This window comes from Phycodurus eques, chromosome 13 (genome assembly GCF_024500275.1).
Source record: "Phycodurus eques isolate BA_2022a chromosome 13, UOR_Pequ_1.1, whole genome shotgun sequence".
Lineage (NCBI taxonomy): Eukaryota > Metazoa > Chordata > Actinopteri > Syngnathiformes > Syngnathidae > Phycodurus > Phycodurus eques.
In genome coordinates, this window is record NC_084537.1 from 3457639 (window position 1) to 3474711 (window position 17073).

Genomic DNA, 17073 nt, shown 5'->3' on the forward strand with positions numbered 1-17073 from the left:
TTAAAATGTTAATCAACAGTGAACAACTGACTGTTAACTGATTGAATAGTCATTCAATGTTTATTTTTGATGCCATCTAAAAATATGCCTGATGTCACGTCATATCTTCAACGTACTAATAAAACATCTGAAAATGAAAATTTGCACATAATTTATTTGTGCTTCCAGAGTACAAGAGACAAAAACATGAATGAATAATAACAAATAACTTAGTTTTGCATATGGAGTGCAAAAAAAGTAAACACATGATGACAGCTCCATATTGCAAAAGTAAAGTGCTGTATAAGTAAACAATATTGCTTTACTTATTAGGGTTAGCGTTACCTAATTAAGTAGCCTGTTTGCAGCATTGTGACAATTGCTGGCGGTACTTTCTTCATCAAACCCCATTCATTAATTTATTGCATCTGGCAACAAGTTTGCTTTATTGCTCCCTGTGTGGCTTCTGTGTAGGGGGCTGTAGTCTGCAGAACATGTGACGCTAATTCCCACTCGTTAGAAATGAAATGAGAAGAGATAGTTATGTATGTAAAGGTCAGTCGCTCTTTCTGCGGACTTCACAACTACAAAACCGCCGTCTTAACTTCGTGCACAGCTTTGGGACGGTCACTTCTGGGTTCTGACGTGTCTTCGTGTTGGTATTCTGTATTGTGGTTTGAGTGTCTTTTGTCCATTTCCTGTGGATTTACAGAGGAATCCAAAATGAGCCTAAACATCAAGTTTAAAAGTATAAGTTGTTGGCTTCTTGCTGCAGCTGCTGCTGCTTGCCTTAGTCACCATTTTGTCAACGTTTGGTCGAGTGTGGCTAACCTCCATACACCGCGAATCACATGCAAAGCGTGCCTCACTGGCCAGGAGGCGAATCGATTCAGAGTATTTGCTGACTCGATATTGAATTGCGGGGAGACGAATTGCAATGCATTGATGAATCGATATTTTTACCCACTCCCAAAGCCAAATGTGACCCAACAAAAAGTCAAGACAAAACTTAACAAACGTAACATGGATTTTGTCACATTGTTTGAACAATGTGCAAAAAAACCACTCAGAACTGATTTATATGCAGATGGACGTCAGGGGTTGAAAATTGTTTACAAAACAACAGGATCCATAGGAAGAAGTGGTCCTGAATGCTCAGTGGTGTCCTTGTGCGACTGAACTGAAGCTTTTTTCCCCTCTGGCTAAATTGTGCATTTGCCGCGACGCCTTCGCACCTGCTGCATCCCGCATGTAACCTTGTTGCATATTTCATACGACCCACGTTTCTATGTCGACTTCCACAAAGCCGAGGATGAGGAGGAAGGGCGCCTTCTTTTTTTTCTTTTATTGTTTTGCATCAACACGCGTGCACAACCAAGTCAATTAAGGATGCACGGCTCATCAAAGCAGCCGCGGCAGAGGCAGCGGCGACGTCAGTGTGACTGCCAGCTTAGTCTTGCTCTCGTTCAATTATTCACTGTGGTTTTAATAGACAAGAAGATGATTGTATGCTTTGACAATGATGATGATGATGATGAGGAGGAGGAGGAGGAGGAAGGTGAGGCAGGGGGCATGCGTGCTTGTCCAAAAAGCTACATTTTTTAATAAGCACACAGCAGTAACAATTGCATGGGTTATCACCCATGATTGTGTCGTGTTCACTAGCTGGTACTATCATTCGTTTTTTTGTCATATAAAGAAAGTGACATTGTTTTTATTCCCCCCCCCTTGAGTTCCTAACTCTATCTTGTTCGCCACTTCTTTTTCTCACTCCAATATTAATCATCAGTCACTGACTAACTAACTGACTAATTAACCAACCAACTAATTGACTGACTGACGTGACTGACTTACTGACTAACCGAATAACATAACTGCCTGACAGGCTGAGTAACAATATCACTGACTATTTCAATAACGACACGACTTACTGACTAATTGATTGATGACAGAGTGACTGACTAAGAAAATTATGGACAAATTAGTGACTGACAACATGACTGACTAATTAACTCGCTGACTAACTCAGTAACCATCTAATTGACTAACTAAGTGACTAACTGATTAGCTGACTGACTTACTGACGAACAAACAGAACAACTGACAGCCGACTTACTAGCTGATTAACTAACTGAATACCTGGCTGACTGACTAACAAATTAATTACATCACTGACTGACGGACAGACAGCTGGATCCTAACTGAGTGACTGACTGACCGACCCACCGACCGACCAACAGACTGACTGACTAACTAACAAAATAATAGACTAACTAAATAACTGACAGACTGACGGACCGACCGACCGACTGATAAGAATAAGTGACTGTCTGACTTACTAAATTACTGACTGACTGACTGACTAAATACCACAGTGACTGACTTTCTAACTAGCTTACTCATTTACTGACTGACTGACTGACAGACAGAAATTCAGACCAACTTACTCACTGTAATAAAATAAGCACATATATTAAAACAAAGAAATCAAGTAAAACGATAATAACTACAACAACAAAAATATATTATTTTGTGTTCTATGTTCTGTGTTTTGTTTTCTTGTTTAAATGTCCTGACAGTCAGCAGAAGCGATCAGAGGGACTGAGGTGAGCATTCACTAACATGTTTACACGAAAGACATGTGGAGGTTCGAGAAGATGGAGGACTCACACTATGTCTTCTTTTGGATTTATATTTAGACCTACTGTATGGAAAGAAGGCATCGCTCACAAATACTGTATAATAGTGCACATACAGGAGGTATCTTTGTGTGTTTGTGTGTGTGTGTGTGTGTGTGTGTGTATGGAGACTCATACATGATTCATGGCCCCGCTTCAGTCAACAGGTTGCATCTTTATATGTATATATACAGTACAGCATATATATTTACAGGTGTCACACTGAATCAAGTGAAGCTGGCAGTAAATAAGCGCACTTTGGCCTCATTTGAGCAACCAAGGACGAACCTTGCACCATAGGGACAGTTAATGTCAACACTCTGTAAACATTTCATTTTATAATACAGTGGCAGACAACAAATTATCTATCTAACTAACTAACCAACTAACCAACTAACTAACTAACTAACTAAATGACTGCATGACTGCCTGATTGACAGACTGACCGACCAATTGACCGATTGACTGAGTTTTGCTAGTGCTTAGCATGTTAACTTATCCAGCCCCCACCCCTCCACCCACACCCACACACACACACACACACACACACACACACACACACACACACACGCACACACACACACACATACCTACGCCAATCTTGGGCTGTTGGCCGGTCTGGGAAATTAAGCATGTCAGCTCTGAGCGAGATCACCATGTAACATGCAGCACGCATAATTAACCCAGCACTTTTAGGAGACCCCACGGAACCGTGAGTGTGTCTGAGATGTGTGTGCATGTGTGTGTATCTGTGTGTGTGTGTGTGCGTGTGTGCATGTAATACAAGATTCATAGCTTGTGTGCCTATGGTCCACTCAGAGTATTCCACCTGTTTTTCCCCCATTGGACCACTTCATATTGCTGAATTAGGTGCTCATAAAATTAGGAACAGGTATGATACACTTATAACTAGTGATGCCGTTAACGCGTTAGAAACTAAGTAAAATGGCCGTCAATTTGAGTAACGAGCAATGTCAATAATGCAAACAAAATGTGTATTGTTGGCTGCAATCACGCTTTTAAAATAACAACTGTGGATAAGTGATATTCCTGCCACTTGGCAGCTGCTGAAAGTAGCCAAAAAGTTACTTGCAATCTAATTTAGTTACTTTTGAAATCAAGTCATCAGTAAAGTAACTAAGTTACTTTTTCAAGGTAATTGTGGCAACACTGCTTATAACAATAATAAACATTCATGAATACATAACTGAAGGTGTCCATCAATAGTGCAGATTATTTGTAAATATTGCAAAAATATTTTTAAAAAATTAAAGGCAAAATTCATCCATCCATCCATTTTCTGAGCCGCTTCTCCTCACTAGGGTCGCGGGCGTGCTGGAGCCTATCCCTGCTGTCATCGGGCAGGAGGCGGGGTACACCCTGAACTGGTTGCCAGCCAATCACAGGGCACATACAAACAAACAACCATTCGCACGCACAGTCACACCTACGGGCAATTTAGAGTCTTCAATTAATGCATGTTTTTGGGATGTGGGAGGAAACCAGCGTGCCCGGAGAAAACCCACGCAGGCACGGGAGAACATGCAAACTCCACACAGGCGGGACCGGGGATTGAACCCAGGTCCTCAGAACTGTGAGGCTGACGCTCTAACCAGTCGGCCAACGTGCCACCGAAAGGCAAAATTATTACAGATATGTTTTTTTTATTTTTTTAGATTAGGATTTAACAATTATTTTCCGTTTTTATTTTTTAAAGGCAGAATTATACAAATGATATATTATTCATTTTATTCTTTTTGAAGACATGATCTTGAAATATTTTTTACTTCAAAAAGTTGATGCGCTGCGATGTCGTCGGTGGAAAGTTTTCATTCAGAACCTTTTTCTCACCTCATGTCACCATGGAAACAAGCTGGCAGCCCGGAAACACACACACACACACACATACACACGCTTAGACACCTGCATGTGTGTGTGTGTATTCATGTTCAGTATGTGAATGTGTGTGTCACTGAGCATGCACACTATGTTGTGAATTCATATACATTCTGTGTGTATGTATTTGCGTATGCGTATTTTATTTGTGTGTGTGAATCACATGATGTATGTGTGAGTGTGTGCATGCGCAAATAGCTCCTGGCATATTTGTATTTATCTGACTGTCTGCACTTGTTTGTATGTGTGTGTGCTCATATCATGTGACTGAACAGCGTGTGTGTGTGAGTGTGTGTGTGTGTCTAGGTGTGTAAAGGCGACACTTGCCAAGAATTAAAAAAAAAAGGAAATTGATGAGCTTCTGATGGAACAAATGAACAAAGATCTATTTGATCACCCCCCGCCACACACACACACACACACACACACACACCCTCACACACACACACGCACGCATACACACACACACACACTCACACACACACTATCTCATCCAGCAGATGCAGATGACTCTTGTGTGACATTTCAGCGCTTAAAAAGAGATTTTATTTGACCAGTAAAACCAGCACTAACACACACACACACACACACACACATACACACACACGTGCGCGCGCATACACTCAATTAACCCCGGTCAAGTGCTGCCTCAAGGGAATGCAGGAAAAACAACAGAGAGCTAATGTTAACCCGAGGCGTGTTTGTGGAATATTTCTACATACATGCATGCTTCTTCTTTCAGCTTCCCCCCCCGCCACCCACACACACACACACACACGCACATACACAGATAAAAGTTGTCAAGTCTAACACAATCGGCACAATGATTCAGATTTACAAAAAAAAGTCCCTATAGGGATCCATGTAAATAGAACTAATCTGTTGACAGTTCAAACAGTGGCCATCATAAAGCCTTTATTAGCTGTACAGGCAATGTTTCAAGTAAAATTGTACCAGCAGTCAGGGACATCGGCTGTGGATTATTTCTAGTCGTTCTGTTTATTGCTCATGTGCTTGATGGCGAGAGGCACAATTGCATGAATCATATAACATCATATTTAATAGTTATACTAACTTTTTAAAGCACCTTTTGAAGAGCCCAAGGACATTTTGACAATAGAGACGTAGCACCAGACTTAGGTGCCTAGATGCAGATGTGTACCAAACTTGAGTATGCATCACAGTACACACAATAATAATAATAATAATAATAATAATAATCATTATTATTATTATAAATTGTATATTTATAGAACATTTCAGAGGACCTAAGCATGTTTAGACATAGTCAAAGGTACCAGATTTTAGGGGTTCTATTTTTGGACTGTGCAAAAACTGCTGTTTCTTTAATTTTGTGCAAGTGCAAGGCTTGCTGCGTGTTTGCCAATTTGGCAGACCCGTCAGCGCCAACATGGGCGTACCGGTGCAATGAGGGCGTGTTCTTTGACACGTTGGCCGGCGCATGGACAATTTGGTGGCAGAATGTCGGTTTAAACTTAGGCCTGCTCAGACCACGTCTTACGCTTGACGCGGCGAGTCTAATGATTTTGGCGAATTTGATTGAGGTGAAACATATGTGGGCTCTGCGGACATGTGTGGTGGATTACAGAGGTATTTAATTCCTAAATATGTAAACAGTGGGCATGAAACTCTCGGAATCATTGTAGAAATCAATTCATTGAACGCATTATTACTATAATCATAGCAGGCATGCAGCTATGAGGGGGCAGAACATGCACGAACGATTGGGGGTGGGGATAGATACACGAGGTCCGCAGTTATCACCAGTTCATAGTCTAGTTAATCAAGTTGCCTGTTGCTGCACCGGTCAAGAACAGTGACAATGCTCCAGGGGAGCATGGATCGCTCTTTCTCACAGAGCTGTCTCAAAATCATTTTTATTTCGCCAAGTATGTCAAAAACACACAAGGAATTTGTCTCCGGTAGTTGGAGGCGCTCAAGTAGGACAACAGACACTCAATTGACAGAGAATACTTTTGAGAAATAAAGACATTGAGAAAAACAGTCACTGAGCAATAAAAGGTTGCTAGCAATCTGGTAATGCCGGTACAATTTTTGACAATTGTGCAAAAAGATGCAGACTTCTCTAGCAATTAGAGCAGTTTGAATGACTAATAGAGCAATAATCCAGTGCAATGACCATTGTGCAAAGGGGGCCGAGACTTCAAGAAATGTATGCAGTTTAAAGTGACTACTAGTGCGATAATCTGGGACAATCAGAATCAGAATCAGAATCATCTTTATTTGCCAAGTATGTCCAAAACACACAAGGAATTAGTCTCCGGCAGTTGGAGCCGCTCTAGTACAACATACAGTCAATTTACAGAACACTTTGGAGACATAAAGACATTGACAAAAAACAATTGTGCAAAAAGATGCAGAGTCCTCTAGTGCTTAGAGCAGTTTGAATGACTAATATTGCAATAGTCCGGTGCAATGACCATTGTGCAAAGGGCGCTGAGACTTCAAGGAGTGTATGCGGTTTAAAGTGACGAGTAGTGCGATCATCTGGGACAATGTTGGTTGTGCAAATGTTGCAGATGCTACTCAAGCACATGAGTGGCCAGTATTGGTCAACAACAGTTATGCAAATAGTGCAGCGTGGTGAGACTACTACAGTGAGTGTACGAGTTATGTATAATTGGCCCGACAGAAATGTGACAACAAACTCAAGACAACAAAATTGGCAGCATGTTGCAATGGAATTGTAAATTAACTGTTTAAGAAGTTAATGGCAAGAGGGAAGAAGCTGTTGGAATGTCTGCTAGTTTTAGTTTGCATGGTTCACTAGTGGGCGGCACGGTGGCCGACTGGTTAGGGTGTCTGTCTCACAGTTCTGAGGACCGGGGTTCAATCCCTGGCCCCGCCTGCGTGGAGTTTTGCAAGTCCTCAAAGAGTGGGTAGGGGGGTAGTGACAATCTTTCCAGCAATTTTGATTGTCCGTTGCAGTCGGAGTTTGTCCTTTTTTATAGCAGCACCAAACCAGACTGTGAAGAAAACAAGACTGATTCGATGACTGCTGTGTAGAACTGCCTCAACAGCTCCTGTGGCAGGCCGTGCTTCCTCAGAAGCCGCAGGAAGTTCATCCTCTACTGGGCGTTTTTGAGGATGGAGTAGATGTTGATCTCCCACTTCAGGTCCTGAGACACTGTAATTTCCAGGAACTTGAAGGTCTCAATGGTTGACACAAGGCAGCTGTGGCGAAGGATGCCCCCTGGAGTCCACAATCATCTCTACAGTCTTGAGCGTGTTGAGCTCCAGGTTGTGTTGGCCGCAGCACAGCTCCAGCTGCTCAATTTCTTGTCGATATGCAGACTCGTCACAGTCTTTGATGAGGCAGATGACAGTGGTGTCAACTGCAAACTTCAGGAGTTTGACAGGCAGGTACGTTGAGTTGCAGTCGTTTGTGAGGAGAGAGAAGAGCAGCGTAGATAGGACACAACCTCAGGGGGGCCCGGATGCTGGTGGTGCGTGTAGATGAGGTGGTGTCCCCCAGCCTCACCTGCTGTATCCTGCTCGTCAGGAAGCTGTAAATCCATTGGCTGATGGCAGGCGAGATGCTAAGCTGGAGAAGCTTGGAGGAGAGGAGTTAGGGGATGATGGTGTTGAATGCAGAGCTGAAGTCCACGAACAGGATCCTCGCGTAGGTCCCCGTGCCGTCGAGGTGTTCTAGGATGAAGTGCAGTCCCATGTTGACTGCATCATCCGCGGACCTGTTTGCTCGGTAGGCAAACTGCGAGGGTCCAGCAGGGGACCTGTGATGCTCTTGAGGTGGTCCAGCACGAGGCGTTCAAAGGACTTTATGACCACATATGTCAAGGCGACAGGCCTGTAGTCATTCAGACCCGGGATTGCAGGTTTCTTGCGGACTGGGATGATGGTGGAGTGTTTGAAACAGGGTGGCACCTTGCACAGTTCCAGAGATCTATTGAAGATCTCTGTGAAGACTGGAGCGAGCTGGTCTACGCAGACTTTGAGGCAGGATGGGGACATAAGGTCTGGGCCTGCCACTTTGTTGATCTTTTGTTGTTTGAAGTTGCGTCTCACATCCTGTTCGTGGATGGTCAACGCAGAAGTCAGAAGTGTGATTGTGGTCGGTGGTCCGGCTGTGTGGGTGTGGGGTGTGAACGTGTCCTTTTCAAATCTCCAGTAGAAGGTGTGCAAGTCGTCGGCTAGTCTACTATTGATCTCAGCCTGGGGGGATCGCCGCTTGTAATTGTTTAGCGATTGTAATGCATGCCAGACTAATTTAGAGTCGTTAGCGCTAAACTATTTATCTAACTTTACTGCAGTTTCTCTTTGCAATGTTAATTTCTTCATTGAGCTGGTTTCTAGTGCTATTATACAGGACCCTGTCCCCCCCCTTCGGTATGCGTCCTCTTTAGCCTGCCGAAGTTGCTTAAGTTTGGCAGTGAACCACGGTTTGTTGTTATTGAACGTGCGAAATGAATTTGTTTGTACACACACCCCTTCACAGAAACTGATATAGGATGTGACAGTGTTCGTATATTCATCCAGGCTGCCAGCTGAATTATCAAAGACACTCCAGTATGTGCAATCTAAAAAGCTTTGAAGTTCTATCTCGGCTTTATTGGTCCACTTTTTCACTGTTTTCACTGTAGGCGTCGCACATTTAAGTTCTTGCCTTTATGTTGGTATTAAGTGAATTAAGCAGTGATCAGACGAGCCCAGGGCTGCACGAGGTATGACACGGTATGCGTTATTTAGCTGTGCTCTAAAATGTTATTTTCCCTGATAGGACAGTCCATGTACTGCTTGTATTTAGGAAGTTTGTGGTTGAGTTTAGCTTTGTTAAAGTCCCCGAGAATAATGGGTGCGTCTGGATGTTTTTTTCAATTTCTTTTACTTGTTCAGCGAGCATTAGCAGTGCGACGTTCGTGTTAGCTTGAGGCGGAATGTAAACACCGGCGAGAATGAAAGATGCAAATTCACGAGGCGAGTAGAATGGCTTACACTTAAATAACAGCGACTCTAAAGGTGGGCTGCAGTGTGTGCTTAGCTCCGTGATGTCCGTACACCATTATTCATTGATATAGAAGCATATGCCGCCACATTTTGTTTTCCCCGATAACTCCATGACACGGTCTGCCCGGTGAAAATGGAAGCCGGGAAGAATTACGGCGGCGTGTTAGACACGCGTGATTCGTTCGTGGAGCTTCTTCATTTGTGATCTGCTAAGGAGTGATGCACGCGTACGATGAGTGATTCGTTTGTGCAAGGAATGACGAACTACGCAATGAATGTACTCATGAGTAATTTTAACCGCAAGTCCTGACGTCCTCGCGGGGATAGCTTTCACTAGCAGCAGTTTCTTCAAGCTAACGGCTAATGTTGAGTCAGTCAAGCACATGAAAACAAGCACATATATTTAAAATAAATGTAAATGAATAATAAATGTTTTTTTTTCATTCCCTCTGTGTCTCTAATGCGATTATGAAAGCTTTTTATTTCATAATATTAATAATAACAACACATTAAACTTCTATAGCACTTCTCAAGACACTCAAAGCTGCTTTCTTCTAATCAGATGACAATAACAGTAAGCTGTGTGAGCATGAAGCCCGGCTGGGGGGGGGGGGGGGCCTGGTGTCAGCGACGCTGTCCACCGCGGTGGAATGCAGAAAAGTTCCGCCGGCTGGCGAGAGCATAGCTGGACGTAAGCGGACGCGGAAGGATGTTTGGTAGCCGAGCTTGCTGCACGCATGTTCACGTGTCACAACCAAAGCTGGGTGTTTGAGAGCTTTCTGAGAGAGCGATACGTAGGTGATCATTTAGCCGAATTATTTTTTTTTTTTTGTAATCTCCCCACCTTTCCAAGTTTACAATACATGACAACAACAATGCATAGTCTTTCAGTGAATGTGTTGAGTGAATGTGAACCTCAGGGATGGATCATTAAATGAATGAGGAATCACTTGAATGAATTTGTGAAAAAGAACTGAACATTTCGGTGACCGAATCTGTTGAACGAATCTTTTTAATGAACTGATTCGAATGATTCAGTACACTCAAAAGAACAAAAGAACTGCCGTGCCCATCACTATCGGGTAGGGAGTGTAGATTCGCGAGGTGGATCGACGGAAACGGCAATCTGTATCCTCTCTTGCGGAGCTTAACTTGGATGCCGGCTCGCTTCCCTCTGTGGCGTCGCCTTCGCCTCCATGCGCTAAAGACCGCAGTCGATGCCCCGGTGAATAACTCGGGGAAAAATCTGAGCTGTTTTGCAAAAGTTGGTGAAAGAAAGTCCGGGGTAGACTCCCTGATGTTAAACAAGTCTTCCCTTGCGTAAGTGAGTCGCGTAATGTCTCCAAAGAAGAACGAAAAACAAAAACATAGACAATGCTCGAGAGCACGTAACCGTGGCATCCACACGGGTCCACATGCGAAATTCATTACGTCACATTTAAAGGGAATAAGAGGAACTGTTTTGAATGGACATTATTGAAGTCGGTTGTGTTGACGTCCACAGTGGCACAGACCTCTCCCTTTTAAATATGCCGGCTTGCGTTTGTCTACGAAATTACCAACACCGGTCTAACTCACCTACGCGCAGATTGACACTGCCTGCCACATCGGACTAATGCCGGTCACAAAAATAGAGCCCAATATGTCAAGATGCACGTGTACTGAACTTGAGTACACATCCAAGGACTCCCACTAACAATAATAGCAATAATCATAATTATCATTTATATTGTGTCCTACAAAGGACCCAAGGATGTTTACAGACTACCAAAACATACCAAACTTTAAAGGGCCTATTTTCGTGGCAAATGCAAATCCAGAACACTTGAGTAAAATTAACAATTATGCAGGATTAAAACTACTTTGACAAGTACAATAAATGGAATGGAGTAAATATAACGCTTTACTACCCACCTCTGGAAATCACTCTACATATTCGCATTGCTTCCGCCATGAACTCTGAAATCCTAGACAGATGTTACCATGGGGGACATTAATGTGTGTTTGTGCGTGTGTGTGCATGTGTGTGTGTGCATGCGTGTGTGCGTACATGCATGCGTGTGTGTGTGTATAGCCTCGGGGGACTCTTCCCTCTCCACTCAGCAGTAATGAGGAACGCAGCAACATTTGGCTTATAGGCGCATAAACAATCCACTTATTAAGATGAAAGTCGGCGTCGGCTACGGCAGGCTAATTCAGACATGCATGCATTTCCAATTTTGTGTGTGTGTGTGTGTGTGTGCGTGCGTGAGTGCATGCGTGGAATAAGAAGGATGATAGACAAAAAGAAAGACAGAGAGCATTTGCGTCCATATATGGCGCGATGGTGGACCGACAAGCAGGAAGAGACAAAGGCCGTGATGTTGCAGAGATAAAGAGAAGATCCGAGAACAGGGAGACAGGCTGGAATGAAAACAGTAGGATGGTGTGGAGATGAAGATGACGATAGCACGAAGCTGAAGAACATTAAAAAAGAGAAAGGACAGAGCGACAGTAGATAGGAAATGTGTAATATGAATTTGATATCGAAAATTACTATGTCATGTCAAGTCGATGTCAAATGTTCTTACTGGTGACATTTCAGTTTCAGACTCACTCTAGGCCATTCGAACCGTGCTTGAGCCTACTTGACACCAGTGGCGAGACCAGCCCTATTTTGGGTGGGGTCAAGCCCACCCAAAACTTGACTTAGCCCACCGTATAAATTAATCCTCCAATTTATTTGAAAAAACATATATTTTCATTTTTTTAAAATGTTATATGGTCAGAGTACATGCTTTGGCATGACCAAAAAGTAAACCTCTTGAAAATCGGTTGAGAAATGAGCAAGTTGTGACTTAATGTCAATGTCCATGCAATGACTTTAAAGGGAACATCAACATTCCCACATGGCCTCCACAAAGGCTAGCCGTCGGTTAGCGGACTGCGATGGTGTATAGTCTTCATATCTATTGTCAGAACCCCTACACAGATTTCTAGCTGTGTTAACGCAAATGACCTGGTAATGCTTGATTTGCAACCCTAACACAATCTATGAAATGACAGTTGGCCACATGGCGAAGCTTCAATGCCTCCTCTTGAATTGCTCTATGTTATGTGTCGGCACTGTATTGCTTGTAATAGTGTGTACTGCGTAGCTATTAGCTAATAATAGCAGCGCCAAGCCTCACTATTTGCATATCTGTTGTTGACCAATACTGGCCAGTCATGCCAGAGTAACATCTGCTCCATTTGCACACTGATTGGGGAGTATCTGCAACATTTGCACAATCAACATTGTCCCAGATTATCGCACTACTCGTCACTTTAAACTGCATACACTCCTTGAACTCTCGGTGCCCTTTGCACAATGGTCATTGCACCGAACTATTGCAATATTAGTCATTCGAACTGCTCTAAGTGCTAGAGGACTCTGCATCTTTTTGCACAATGGTCAAAAATAATAATAATTTACCGGCATTACCAGATAACTATCAAACCTTTATTGCTCAGTGACTGTTTTTTGTCAATGTCTTTATGTCTCAAAAGTGTTCTCTGTCAATTGACTGTCTGTTGTCGTACTAGAGCGGCTCCAACTACCGGAGACAAATTCCTTGTGTGTTTTTTGGACATACAAATAAAGATGATTCTGATTCTGATAATCTAATTATGCACTTGGAGCTATCGGTATTCTAATTAAATAGCAGAGTTTTTGCCCAGTGTATCTGATACACTATTTAAGTATCCTACGGCAAGATAGGGCGGTCATCCTTTGGTTTTTTTCTTGTGGGGTAGGGGGTTAGGGCAGAAAATCTCGACATGCCCTGCAATAACTCCAAATCTTTCCAAGACATTTTTTTTCTAGTCAAAACTAATTAAAATCAGAGGTGCGTAGTAACGCGCTACATTTACTCCTTTACATTTACTCAAGTAACCTTTTCCACAAACTGTACTTGTCAGGCGGCATGGTGGACGACTGGTTAAGAGCGTCTGCCTCACAGTTCTGAGGACCAGGGTTCAATCCCGGCCCCGCCTGTGTGGAGTTTGCATGTTCTCCCCGTGCCTGCGTGGGTTTTCTCCGGGCACTCCGGTTTCCTCCCACATCCCAAAAACATTCATTAATTGGAGACTCTAAATTGCCCGTAGGCATGACTGTGAGTGAGAATGCTTGTTTGTTTCTATGTGCCCTGCGATGGGCTGGCAACCAGTTCAGGGTGTACCCCGCCTCCTGCCCGATGACAGCTGGGATAGGCTCCAGCACGCCCGCGACCCTAGTGAGGAGAAGCTGCTCAGAAAATGGATGGATGGATGTACTTGTCAGAGTATTTTAAATGCACCGTACTTTTTACTGTTATTTGAATATTTATGTGAAGAAGGATCGATACTTTTAGTCTGTTACAATGATCGATATGCCGCTCGCTACTTTTATTTATTAATTCTCGCGTGTGCGCATCTATTCTTAGACTCCATCTTCGACTTCCGAATAGGGTGCCCGTTGCGCCAATCAAACGGGATCACTAATGTCATTTGACCTCAATTCACCAATCAGACGACACAAAGTAGTCACATGATCGCCCACGTAGCCTTCGTAGTCTAATTTTGGGGGAAAAAACAGCCGCACGACAGTTTATTTTACAGACTCCAAAAAACAACAGCTTTATCATGCAGCTGTTAAATTTGGACTGCTCAAACTTGGATATTTCAGCCCATTTCTGACTTGAGAAAACACCTTGCGGTAAGTTGTAGATGTTTCTATTGTTGTTTTGGCAGTGGATATGGCAAAATTAGCACTATCCCTATGGTGTCGCACACACAGTCTGTTCAGCAAACAGCTTCTTCATGAAGTCATTTAAGCGAATAAAGCAAATAATTTTTCTGTAGGGCCCAATGTATGTATTGTCGGTTTTTGGGCAGTTAATGGTGGCAGGTCTGTGTCGACTCCAATATATTGTTATTTTTTATTTTATTTGATGTTCATGTTCTTATTTAAAAAAATAATAATAATCAGAAGTTACTCACAAGTTAATCTTTACTTTAGTAGTTTTTTTTCATTGAGTGCTTTCTTACTCTTACTCAAGTAAATATTTGGATGACTACTTTTTACTTTTACATATTATTCTAAAGTAACAGTACTCTTACCTGAATACAATATTCACCCACCTCTGATTAAAATTAGATGCATCATGTAAAAAAACAAAACAACACAAAACAATGAGAGAGACTCTTATTTCAAGTAAAAATTAGCTTGAAAGAAGTGAAAATTGTCTAAAAATAAGGTGATAAGTCTTATTTATTAATTTTTTAATGTTTTTGCAGTGTGGGTGTTTATTTTCATCCATCCATTTTCTGAGCCGCTTCTCCTCACTAGGGTTGCGGGCGTGCTGGAGCCTATCTCAGCTGTCATCGGGCAGGAGGCGGGGTACACCCTGAACTGGTTGCCAGCCAATCGCAGGGCACATACAAACAAACAACCATTCGCACGCACAGTCACACCTACGGGCAATTTAGAGTCTCCAATTTATGCATGTTTTTGGGATGTGGGAGGAAACCGGAGTGTCCGGAGAAAACCCACAGAGGCACAGGGAGAACATGCAAACTCCACACAGGCGGGGCCGGGGATTCAACCCCGGTCCTCAGAAATGTGTATTTGTAATACTTTCAGATAAACCCCCCTTAAAATTGTCCGTCCAGTTCTATTAATAGCATTGTCTTTGATGCCACTTTCTTTCTTCTTTCGACTTCTAGAGACGACGTCAGCACATCCAAACAAGAACACTATTCATTTGAAATGATACGTGACTCAGAATCAGACACATGTAAGATCAAAGAAGGAAGATAATGGTGACACATTTATGACTCATTTGACTGCAAACATCTGCCCCGAATGACCATAAATGAGTAGAAAATTGGCTGCGGGCTTGTTGTAATAAGACAGAACCGTTTCATAAGTAACACTTAGCATTGATCAAAAGTAAGATTGCTTTCATGTTAGCGTTGCTTCGTCAGATAAGAGATGAAGCCTGTTCAGCTCGGCGTCATTTTCAAAGGTCCTGTCAGTGAAATTTACGGTTTTGCTTCGACTCGGTGATGTTTTCAAATTTAACGTAACAACAACATTACAAAACCTTTATTTGATATTCTTGCAAATATATAAAAAAAACTGGACGATGCAATTTATGGAGAAATTGCGTGTGAATGCTGTAATGATAATGATATGATATAATGAAATGTAATTATTTTTTTTTGGAATAGGAATGAGTTGAAGAGGTTGAAGTTGGAATGGTTTGAATTGGCCAAAAACAGGAAATTAGAGGGAAATCCATAATGTCGGAATATGGGTTTTTATTCTGAAGATTAGATTGTTTGGGGGAATGGGAATGAGCTGAACATGTTGAAGTTGGAATCTTATGGTTTGTTTTGGCAGCATTGATTTTCAGTCCTCAATTTATGTGAAACATACAGAAGGCCAGAATTACTTATTTAAGAGGCCGCTGTCACAAAAAAACAATACAAAAAAACAAACGATGAAACATAAAGACACCCCACCCATGCTCTTTGTTGTATGAAGCCATTATAGATGAAAAGGAGGTCTGGAGTCTCAAATGTCGAACGAGGAGGGAATAATGTAGAATATACCTTATAGGAATGTGAAAAACATTTTGTCATTGGAATTTGTTTGAATCTGTCAAGAAATGTTGAAGGAGGTGGGAATAATGTAGAGTATGTCTTATGTGGGAAATTTAATGTGGAAAAATGTGGAATATGGGTAATGTGGGAATTTTTTTAAAAGTGGAAATGTGTTTAAATAATTTCTGATTGAGCTGAACATTTTGAATTTAGAAAGGGAACCATTTCTTGAATGTCTTATTGGGAATGAATGGGGAATTTCTGGGTGTGTGGGAATGTTTGGAATGAGAAAAATAGTTTCCTGGATGGCGTGAAACTTTGGAAAATATTGAACTTGGAATGGTGTCAATCAGTTGAGCAATGTGGAAGTATCCATCCATCCATTTTCTGAGCCGCTTCTCCTCACTCGGGTCGCGGGCGTGCTGGAGCCTATCCCAGCTGTCATCGGGCAGGAGCCGGGGTCCACCCTGAACTGGTTGCAATGTGGAAGTAGTTAAGCATACAAAAAGTGCACAATATAATAATAATGTTTTTGGGTGAAGAAAAACATCAGTGTGAAAAAAGTAAAAATCACACATACATACCACATGCTTGGTGGTACAGGTGAAAAACTACAAAGTATGAAGTTTTCGTTCACAGCGCAAAGACTTCTGCTTTGATCGCATCCCTAACAACGCCAACACGTTAGCTGCCAGTTCACTTTAACTAGGAAAATGAGGGGTCCCTTTAAGAGTATTCACACACACACACACAGACATACATGCATGCATACTTTAAACAAGCAAGTTTTGAGCCTGACATTTATTTGACTTTGGCCTGTCAAACATTGCGGAGAATCTCCTTGGGATGAAAGCTGCCTCACGTCTCTGATACCTACTTCAGTCGGAATAGCAAATCAAGACCACAA